Below are 12038 nucleotides of genomic sequence, written 5' to 3' on the forward strand. Positions count from 1 at the left end.
GGTATGGTTGATAGAAGATAGGCAGGTTATGTCCAACAGTTTTTTTTTTTTCCTAAGGCCAAAATGCATGTATCCAGAGACAGTGGATTGTGCAGATTAGAGAGAAGTGTTTCTCCAGTGCGGAATCGCCCTTTCTGGGCCACCTGGAGTTCCCGATCTCTCACACTTCCTTATTTCAAAACTTACTACGATGCTACAGTAATCAAAACAGCGTGGTACCGGAGTAAAGACAGACATATAGATCAACAACATAAAGTAGCTCAGAAATAAACTCTCACACTTATGGTCAAATGATTTTCAACAAGACCACTAACACTGTTCAATGGGGGAAGGACAGTCTTTTCAACAAATGGTGTTGGGGAAACTGGATACTCACATGCAAAACAATGAAGTTGTACCCTTACCTTGTACCATATACAAAAAATGAATTCAAAATGGATTTCTTAGAGGAAAACATACAGGAAAATCTTTTTGACATTGGGTTTGTCAATGATGTCTTGGATAGGATACCAAAAGCATAGGCAACAACAGCAAAAACAGATAAACTGGCCCGCATCCAAAATTAAAACCTCTGTGCACCAAAGGGCATAATAGACTGAAAAGGGAATGTGAAGAATGGGAAAAAATATTTGTAAGTGATATGTGATGAGGAGTTAATATCCAGACTATATAAAGAACTCCTACCACTCAACAACAAAAATCAAGCAACCCGATTAAAAACTGGGTAAAGGATTAGAGTGGAAATTTCTCCAAATAAGATATACAAACATCTGATAAGTACATGAAGAGATGATCAATATCACTAATAATGAGGAAAACGCACATCCAAACCACAATGAGATGCCACCTCACAACCATTAGGATGACTATTATCCAGGAAAACCCAGAAAATAACTAGTGTTGGCAAGGAGGTGGACAAATTGGAACTCTTTGTGCACCATTAGTGGGGAAGTGAAATGATGCAGATGTTGTGAAAAACAGGAAACTGTATGGCATTTCCTCAAAAAATTAACAATAAAATTACCGTATGATCCACCAATTCCACCTCTGGGTGTACAATCAAAAGAATTGAAAGCAGGGACTTGAAAAGATTATTTGTACACTCATGTTTACAACAGCATTACTCCCAACAGCCAGTGGGTGGAAGCAACCCAAGTGTCCATGGAGAGATGAATGGATGAATAAAATGTAGACTACGCATATAATGGGATACTATTCAGCTTTACAAAGGAAGAAAATTCTGATGCATGCTACAGTATGGATGAACCTTGAGGACACTACAGTAAACTAAATAAGCCAATTGCAAAAAGACAAGTACTGTACGATTCCACTTATCTGAGTTATCTAGAATAATCAAATTCATAGAACCAGAAAGCAGATGGTGGTTGCCAGGGGCTGAGGGGAGGAAGGATAAGGAAATACTGTTTAATCAGTACAGAGTTGCAGTTTTGCAAGATGAAAAGATTTCTGGATGGGTAGTGGTAATGGTTGTGCAACAGTTTGTACTTAATGCCACTGAAGTGCACACTTAAAAATAGGTATGATGGTAAATTTCATGTTAGGTGTACTTTATCACAATTTTTTAAAGGTTCAAATCTTGCTGGTCTTACGTCCTATAAGACTCAATCATCATAATTCAGTAAGCCTATTTCAAATATTAACTTTGCTTTTTATCTTAACTCTTAATCAGAGCTAGCACTCCTTTAAAATCCAAAGGCACCCAAACAGAACGCTTTTACAAATGCCAGGGGACAGCAATATAGTAATCAAACCTGGATTATTTTCTCAGGAAAATCCCTGATTTCCAACTCATCAACATGTCCCTCTTTATACTCATGTACCTTATTCAATCAACATTTATTTACTGAGGGCCTATTATGAGCTGGGCACCAGGGACACAAGGAAAATCAGAAGCCATCAAGCCTCCCTCCTGTAAGAACCTATACTTGAGCTTGGTGTTGAAGGGTAAGTAGATTTTGCCAAGTGGCAAAGTGTGGGGAATGGTATTCTCAGCAGTAGGAAGGGCACATGCCAAGGCATGTAGTTACAAAAGGGCACAACTGTCCTGGGAAATGGAAGACATTTGGACGTGGCTGAAGGACTAGGTGGACGGCATGGAGTGTCGGAGGCATGACATCAGGGAGAAGAGTTTTCCTGCTCTCTGCCCTGCCACAATCTCACTTAAACAAACTGCCCTTTTTTCTAGTAATGACGAATTACTCCTGGGCATCGTGCATGCGTTTCAGCAGTAGTAGAACTAGAGAAATCTCTGTTGTGGGGTAAAGGCATGAGGAAGAGCGTCTTAGGCCAGGCAAGGAAATGCCTGCACACGTGTCACCACTCCCTACTTCCAATGCCACGTCAGGCATGACTAATCAATGACTGCCCTCTTTCCTTTGAAGCCGCACACAATCCTGGGATCCTTGACGCAGCAGCTCTCAGGCAGGTGCAACCAACCAACAGATCCTCTTAAGACACGTTGGATGAAATCTATTTAACATCGCTATCTTACGGAACAGCATTTTTGCATGGCTTGGCTGAACCGTGTTGAATACACAGAGAATAAAATCTTTGTCACTTGTTAGCTCTCAGGAATTTCTGGTGGAATTCTAGACTGCACAGATAAATCAAGGCTGAATCTTCTCATGCTGAAGGTTACTTTAACCTTAGCTTACATTTTGAGTACCTTCTATGTGGCAAGTTTACCCTAATGCCATATTTATTTACTGCATGTACTACTCACAATAACCTAGCAATTCAGGCATCTGTATTCCTGTTTAAGAAAAGGAAAATTTGAGGATCCCTGGGTGGCTCAGCGGTTTGGTGCCTGCCTTTGGCCCAGGGCGCGATCCTGGAGTCCCGGGATCAAGTCCCGCAACTGGCTCCCGGCATGGAGCCTGCTTCTCCCTCCTCCTGTGTCTCTGCCTCTCTCTCTCTCTCTCTCTCTCTCTCTCTTTCTCTCTCATAAATAAATAAATAAATCTTAAAAAAAAAAGAAAAGAAAAATTCGACACAAATATCTAAGTACTCTATCGGAGGTCACAAGGTTAGGAAGAAGCAAAGGGAGGATCTGAACCTTCCTACAACATCATATTGCCACCACATGATGCTAATTAATTACAGAATAGGTATTGCTTTCATTGCCTTACTTTGCACTTACAGCGAGTTTGGTCAAGAAGTCAAGAAATTGCTTCAAAACTCAAAAATGTTTACAAAGTCGAAACACAGAGCTCAAAGGGATATTGGCCACAAATTCTATTTTATGCATGAAGCTCAACAAAATTCAGTCAGTAAGAAGATCACACATGACACATAACTGTTGGTCTTGAGAACTTCTGATGGTGTCAAAGAAGTTATGGGATTCCATCTTGTTCTGAGAATCAGGTGTTCATGATATTGATATTTTTCCCCTCTGCACTCAGGCGAGTAGGACATGGTATTCTTTCTATTGTCTGGCATTCACTGAACAGCAGTTCAGCTCATCCCAGGGAACACCTTCTTGTCTGAAAAGGGAAACCACGGAAGGTTCTTGCTACCAATGGGAAATTGCTGTTATCTATACTTAAGTCAAATTGGTTTGAGTTCAGTACCTGTCTGTTACTCTGGGGAGAACTTCCCTCTGAGTGAAGGATGTAAAGGTGCTTCTCCCCTGAGGTCTCACTCCAGGCAAAGCTGACCTTCCCAAAGTGCTTATTCCAACTTGTGTATTCACTGGGCAATAATTATTTGCCTTTTAAGTGGCTTTCTTCTTCTTCTTTTTTTTTTTAAGACTTATTTTGAGAGAGAGAGAGCATGAGTGGGAGGGGCAGAGACAGGGGAAGAGAATCTCAAGCAGACTTAGTGCTGACCATGGAGCCCCATGCAGGGCTTGATTCCACAGCCCTGAGACCACGACCTGAGCTGAAACCAGGGGTTGGTGCTCAACCAACTGAGCCACCCAGCCTCCCCTAAAAGTCTTTCTTTTAAAAAAAATTATTTATTCATGAGAGACAGAGAGAGAGAGAGAGAGGCAGAGACACAGGCAGAGGGAGAAGCAGGCTCCATGCAGGAAGCCTGACGTGGGACTCGATCCCAAGTCTCCAGGATCAAGCCCTGGGCTGAAGGCAGGCACTAAACCACTGAGCCACCCGGGCTGCCCCAAGTCTTTCTTTTTGAAAATGTGTTTTATTACAGCAGAACTTTTATAATGCTTACACTAAATTTTCCACTCCTAAGACAGTACTTGCCATGTATTACTAGAGAGGATGTTGTTAATATAATTTCTCTAAAACTAGATTATTATCTAAGTAGCTTTCAAATTCTCATTTCATATAAACATTCATCACCACAAATAAATAAATGCGTCTCTCAACATTTCTTCTTACTACGAAGAAGCCAATGAATATTTGGCAGGAAAGCAACACAACTCATATTACTTTCCCTTAGGGCTTCGGGAGTAAATATTTTCCACTATCGATATCTACAGTCACAAATGACAACCAGGAATCACGAAGTCCACATTTCAGAGCTGATTAAGACACACCAATGAAGAAGGAAGGAGGACTGGTTTTCTTGCAGAGGTGATGAAAATGATATGAAATTCAGAAGGTCAAAATGACAAGTCAGGGGTTACTGGTTCACTCAAACCAAGGGCAGTTGGAGAGGTGGGTGATAGGACATGCTCTGGACTGGGAGGAGAACGCCGGTGTTGCAGTCCCAGTCCCACCTCTTGTGATCCATGTGACTGTGGATCTTGATCGGTGAAATGGAGATGAAAATATCACCTTGCCTTCCCCTCCATAGGATTGTTACAAAGACAAATGAGATCATGGATATAACGTGCTCAGGAAGCTATAAACTGCTCTATTGAAGGCAGGGTTATTTAGACCCTTGCAGAGTCTGTTAGCATTCCCATTACATTAAGGAATGCTAGAACTTTATATATTCAATTAACCTTTTAATACTTTGCAATCAAGCCTCCATCTCTGCATACCACAATATGTCCTAAAGGATATCTCAACTTAGAAGTTGACGGAACATGGAGATAAAGTCACAAAGGACCTAAAAAAGAACTGCCATATTTCAAGTCTGTAATACCTACCCCCCTTCCCCCAACCCCCCACCACTACACCCTACCCCTTTCCCTCCCACCCCTCACCCTGACCACCTTCCTTTGCACCACAGATTCTCCCCCACAAAATTGCCTACCGGAGGGACGCTTCAAAAATCAAATCACACTTTATATAAAATTAGTTCATTTTAAGAGAGTGTACAGTGGTGAATCCTCTGGAAAGTGAATTATTATCCTTAATCTATCTGTTGTGTAAATACAGATGTTTATATTCTGGGTTGGCTTCAACTAGACCCTGGAACTGAATGGGCCCCAGGTGAAATTTATACCTCAACTTTAGCTAACAACCACTGTGCTCAGTGCATGATTGCTTCAGGAACAACAACTTGGAACAAGAAGAAAGGCAATGAATCAGCTGTCCAGTACCATGTGTGGCAGTGACTCACTCAAGACTCCGACACAGTCCATTGAGGCTCTTGGAGAAAAGGATTTCTTCCTTTTAAATGACAGGCAACTGTAGACACAACTACCTAGTATATAATATTAATTCTAAATAACACAGTTTTCTTAACTACAAGCTCCCAGGAGAAGATATTTTAATTTTATTAGGCATATAGTTTACTTGTGTAAATGTACTATATGCAGTTTATAAATGCTACATGAACATGAATTAATAGAATATTCAGGAAAGAGAAACAGTAAGCACCTAGAGGGGTGTGTATGTACTTACTTTAAGGATTAAGTAACACAACTTCATTAATAATTATTCATCAAATCTAAAAACATGAATGCTCAGCGATACAGAATCATCACTTTGGTAAAGCAAATGCCATGAATGTGAATAAATCAATGAACATCATTTTATCGAGTCCTCTCCCTTTTGCATCTTTCTCTTTCCCAAACATCTTATCATCCACGGTCCTGCTGAAGAATTGTATGCTGGTCCTTCTGCCAGGGAAATCAAGGCACACACTGCTTTATAAGGGGACCTGGGATTTGTTTGAATTAAGTATGCTAAGGCAGGCAGGCACAGGAAAGACTGCCATAAAAAAGAAGTTTTTGTATACCATTGGGTCCTTAGAAACAGAAGGCTTAGCATGCCATGCAGGGCCAGATGGGGAATCATGGTCAGTAGGAGGCAGAGGGAGAGAGGGGATAACAGGGACTAGAGCCTTGACTGTGCTTTGCACAGGAAGGAATAGACAAAACAAGGTAAACAGGTTTGGTATTGGCGAGTTTGAATAATTTCTGTGGTCTCTGGTGTTTAGGGTGCTATCTCTAGTGGTCTGGTATTCTGGCTCTGTGGTGATTTGGGCAGGGGAATACTGGCTCAATGAGTAAGAACCCAACAGAGGAGCTGGTTTGTGGTACAGGCCTCAGGATTGATTGATTTGCATATGAATGGGATGCTCCCAGGTGAGTGATCTGCTACCTCTAGGAATTAGCTAGCTCTGGAAAGGAAAGTCTCTCCAGAGTCAGGAAGGCTCCAATATGTCAAAGCACCAAAAAACAGAATAAGGTGACATGATTAACAAAACACCTCTTGTAATTCTCTGGGATTATATATGGGGAGTGAGAGGTAAAATCCAAGCAGGCATTTCACCGTATCTTTGAATGCCCCAGGACCCAGGAAGATTTGTTCTGAGAATTTGGGAGAAATGAAAACCAGAGTTACAGAAATGAAATCTTAGGTGTCTAACTAAGACTTTTCATTGAATAACCATAAAACAATTTATTTGAGCTGATAATATTTGCAAGTCTCCAAATTAGAGTATGTATCAGTCCCACAAATCATGTGAATTAATTAGAGTTAGGTTCAGTTATGTGTGACAGAAAATCAAATGAACAGTGGCCTAAACAATATAAAAAACTTTGTCTTAAAAAAAAAAAAACTTTGTCTTTATCAAAGAAGTAAAAACTGGAGGCAGGCAGTTCAGAGTTGCTGTGGCACTCTGCTCCACTAAGTTGTCAGGGATCCAGGTTCCTTTGAGTTCAGGAACAAAAAATAGGAGAGTAAGAGGTGGGTAACAGCTTCTTTTGAAGATGACTTAACTTGCAGGCTTATCACATGATACTTCAGTTTTATCATGTTGGTCAGAATTGAGTCCCATGGCCATACCCAGATGCAAAGAAACCTGAACACTGTAGCTAGTTAGCTTAACTAGAAATCAAAGGCTCTATTGATACAAAAGAAGAAAAGATTGGGTTTGAGAGGCAATGAATGTTCCCATCCCCACATTCTGCACTGAGTTTCTGTCACCCATACTTCCAAATTCCCTTCTCTTTTTTGCCACCACCAACACCTCCAAAAGTGGTAAGCCAGAAACTTTGCAAGCCAGAAATCTATCAACCTAAGCTTCATTTTTTTTTTCTTTGTTCAAATTCAGGCCAAAACCAAGTTTGGCTTATTCTATCTCCTAAGTATCTTGAGCAAATTCATAGAAGGATTACTATCATTACCTCCCACCTGGTCCACCATCCTCCAGACTTACTGCCCACCTCCCCTGCCCAGCACCCCACATGCCCATTCTTGCAGCAGGAGCTATTTTTCAAAATCCTCATCTAACTACATCCCTTCCTGCCTAAAGTCTTTTGGGAGCTCCTCACAGCATTCAACATAAAGTCCAAATCCCCTGGGGATGCATATAGAGCCCATCACGATGTGTGGCCCCTGCCTATCTCCCTTGCCTTGTCCTCTGCCTCCTACACGTACAGGCCCATGCTACAACCGCCATACAAGATCCCAATCCCACGTGCCGCTCAGTGATTGCATACATTTCTGCATGCCACTAGCTCAAGTACTCTTCTCCTTTCTCTCCATTTTTGAGTTCCTGTTTTTCCTCCAAGGCCTTCAAGACTGCCATAGAAAGGATGGCTTACAAACAACAGAATTTTTTTTCTCAGAATCCTGGAGGCTGGGAAATCCAAGATCGAGTTACTGACAGACTGGGTGCCTGGAGAGAACCAGTTTCATGATTTATATTATTGTCTTTTTGCTGTGTCTTCACATGGTGAAAGGAGATAAGGGATCTCTCTGGGGTCTCTTTTATAAGGGCTCTAATCCCATTCATAAGGGCTCCACCCCCATGACCTAATCACTTCCCAAAGGCCCACCTTCTAATACCATCACACTAGGGATTAGGTTTCAATATATAAATTTTGAAGGGCACAAACATTCAATCTATTACACCTTTGGGAATTATTCCCAGACCCTCACTTCTCAGTCTAGATGGACACTGCTTCCTTGGTGTCCACTCCCAACCTTTTAAATACCTACCTGATACTGTATGGTACGGGGATTTGTGTATACATTTTTTTAAGATATATTTATTTATTTGAGAGAGAGCGAGAGAGATCACAAGCAGGAAGGGCAGAGAGAGAGAGAGAGAGAATCCCAGGCAGATTCCACACTGAGCACGGAGCCCAACGTGGAGCTCAATCTCACAACCCTGAAACCACAACCTGAACCGTAACCAAGAATCAGCCGCCTAACCAACTGTTCCACCCCTATGTATACTCTTATCTATTATTTCAGGTTCCGAGTTTCTGTAGGGCAAGAACTGCATTTTATTTATCTTTGTAGAACCAATACCTAATAGGATCTGGTGAACAACAGGTCCTTAATAAATGTTCATTAAATAGACAAACCCTTTACTGAGGAGGAGATGCTCTCTGAGCTTGGAGCCCCTGCAGCACACCAGCATGCCTGCACTTGTGTGTCTTGGCTCGTAGGTGGTAGTTGGCTGGTTCTCTGGCCAGCATCTCAACTGTGAACTGTGCTAACCACTACTTGGACAGTACCTGACCTCAGAGACAGCAATTTGGGGGGCACATCCATGGACTGGTGAGCGCTCATTTGTAAAAACAAGCAGCCAAAAGTCTCATACCAACTGTTCCAAAGTCAGATTATTATCCTTGTAGTAGAAAGAACTAGCTTTAGTTTTTACCATATAGTTTGATGATGACCCCATCCTAAAATGTACCATTGGGAGAACAACCTCATACCCAGGTTTGTGATAGCAGCTATTAAGACTCAGATTCTGTGTGATTTCTGTACCTCCAACCCTGATCACTAAAGCAACCTTGGCACTTTTAAAATCCATTCAGTAACAGTGACGCTAAAGATTTTTAGGGCAAGACAGTTTGAAGTTACTTAAATGGTGTGTTGAGACACTGTGGCAGCTTCTTTTTCTTTCTTTCTTTCTTTTTTTGATGGGAGGTGGGGAGAGACAGAGGGTAGGGGAGAGAGAGAATCCCAAGCAGGCTCCATAGCCAATGCGGAGCCCAACACAGGCTCGGTCTCACAACCCTAAAACCATGACCTGAGCTGAAATTAAGAGTCTGGACACTCAATGACTGAGCCACCCAGGTGCCCCTTGCTGTGGCAGCTTCTGATGGTGTGTAAGCAATGGGATGAAAGGTGGCCAGGGAGGCCCTACCATAGGAAGCCCTGAACTAAGGCCATCAGCTATGAAAGCACCCCTGAAAACTATCTGCCATGGAACTCCAGAAAATGGGCATCCGGGGATCTGGATTGGAAGCCTCGCTCCACATTCTGGCTTTGCCATCTGCCAGCTTTGCAGTCTCGGTCAAGTTACTTAGCTACCTTATGTCTCTGTTTCCTTGTAAATTGGAGATAATACACCAGAGTTACTTTACCGCGAAAATTAAATTAGATAATTTATGTAAAGTGGCTAGCGCAAGGCCTGATCCAGATTAAGTGCTCCATAAATATTAACTCTTAATTCTATTATGATTAAGAGAGAGTCAGTATCATGGAGCTGGAGTGCCTGGGATTGAATCCAGGTTCCACTCCTTAATAGCTGTGTGCTCTGGAGCAAGTAATTTAACTTCCCTGTGCCTCAGCGGCCTCATCCGTAAAAGGGACACAAGAATAGACTGTTGTGAGGAATAAATGAGATGAGATCTGTAAAGTATTTAAAACCGTGCCCAGAGCATTTTAAAAAAACAACATCCAGGTTGGTGCTTTTTCCAATGGTGCCTCCGGAAACAAGATGTCCCGGACCTGGGTAGTAATCTTGGTGACAGTAACTAGGACTAGAGTTAATACTGGTGGTACTAGTAAGCAGTAGCAGCAGCTTTACTTTTTACTAATTAATAACTGCTTACATCGACTGCATGCTAGCACTAGGCTGGCACTCATGCTTGGCTCAAGCCTTGCTTACCTTTCTCCCCAAAAAGCTCATCTGATCTTCCCTAGGAGGTTGACACTGAGCGCACAGTCAAGAACGGGTCATGTCCTTTTGCTCACCAGTATTTAACTATCCCTCAGCACAAAGCCTGGCTCATAGTAGGTGCTCACTAAATATTTGTTGCAGGTGTAAAGCACAACAGGGCTTCCATGTTGCACAACCCACGGGGCTGTACATAATAAGCAAGCTGTTCCAGAGCAAGGTCTATCCGACTGAACTTTGTTCACGCATGTTCCTTGTGAAGGGGGCTCTCCATCCACTGATGCCGGCGCCTGCATGTGAATCCTTTCAGACTTACAGCTGCACAGTGGTTCATCACCCTCGCCTAGTATCTTAATTACATTATCATGATTTTCTGGCCTCTACAGATGACAATCCAAAATGACCGCAAAATTTAATTATTCGTATTTATGTTGGTCATTTAAAACCAGTGATTATTAAGTCAACATTTTATAAGTGATCTGCATGCTTTTTTTTTTTTTCCTGTCCCTTCAGGGAAAGCCTTAGTATGATTCTGTCCAACATCAGTTACAACCAGGCAATGTTTTCTCCTGTTATTGTGCCCCTCCCTCCCCTAGCAGCTCCCTTCTCAAAACACAAGAGCTGCAGTTTGGTCTTCACAAGGTTATTTCCACAGCTTGCCTGGCCCGCTCCATCATAGCAACTTTGAAAAATTATGTGCCCTCAGCACAAATATAAGCACTTAACATTTTTCGTAAGTGTGAATGATTTCATGGGGGTGCATTTTCTGGTAATTGTGAATTTTGAGATTTTAAAAGAAAATTGTGACATTATTCTTTTATATGTATCCAATGAATCTTAAATGTCATAGCAATTTGAAACCAACAAACGATCCATTTTAAAAATATATGAACAAGCTCTTTATTTAATAATTAGAATATTTAGAGTGTTCTCTTTCTCTATCTTTTTTTTTAAAAGGGCCCACACTGGGCCCAGCATGGAGCCCAATGTGGGGCTTGAACTCATGACCCTGAGATCAAGATCTCAGTTGAGATGGAGTCAGGCACTTAACTGACCATGCCACTCAGATGCCCCAAGTGTTCTCCCTCTCTTTTTAAATTAATTTATTTTAGAGAAAGAAAGAGCACGGGGATTCGGGGAGGGGACAGAGGGAGAGAGAAACCCAAGCAGACTCCATGCTAAGCCAGAGCCCCAGGTCAGGCTTGGTCTCATGACCCAGAAATAGTGACCTGAGCCGAAACCAAGAGTCGTGTGCTTACTCAACTGAGCTATCCAGGTGCCCCCATAGTAGCTATTTAATAAATACATGTTGTCAAGTGAAATTGCCCCTGTGTTTGGTATATCAATGGATCTCATATCCTAGGCAACACACTTTAGAAAGATTTGAGATGGGTGAGGGTAAGAGAAAGAAACAGCCTTTCTCTTGTAGAGTGGGAAAAGAAGGCTAGGAAAAGGAGAAACAACCAGAGCCCACATAATTCTGAGGCAGGTCAGTATTAGAAAATCACCAATGAGGGTCTTGAGGATACAAAATCAATTCACCCATTTCAATGCCCAAGCATCCTCTACAAAGTCTTCATCTACCTGCCCCCCACACACACACCCCCAGGCTGAAGACCCCTGGAATTTATCACATTAGTCCAAAATGTAATGCTATCATTTTAAGAGAGAGAAGTGGGTGTGTTGGCATCAGGAAAAATAAGGAAAAAAGTTTCTTTCATTTGTAATCATTCCAGGCTGGAAACTTCTCAATCCAGGATCAACCTAAAAAGAAATGTTGGAAGAGAAATTAT

Source organism: Canis lupus, chromosome 14 (genome assembly GCF_011100685.1).
Source record: "Canis lupus familiaris isolate Mischka breed German Shepherd chromosome 14, alternate assembly UU_Cfam_GSD_1.0, whole genome shotgun sequence".
Lineage (NCBI taxonomy): Eukaryota > Metazoa > Chordata > Mammalia > Carnivora > Canidae > Canis > Canis lupus.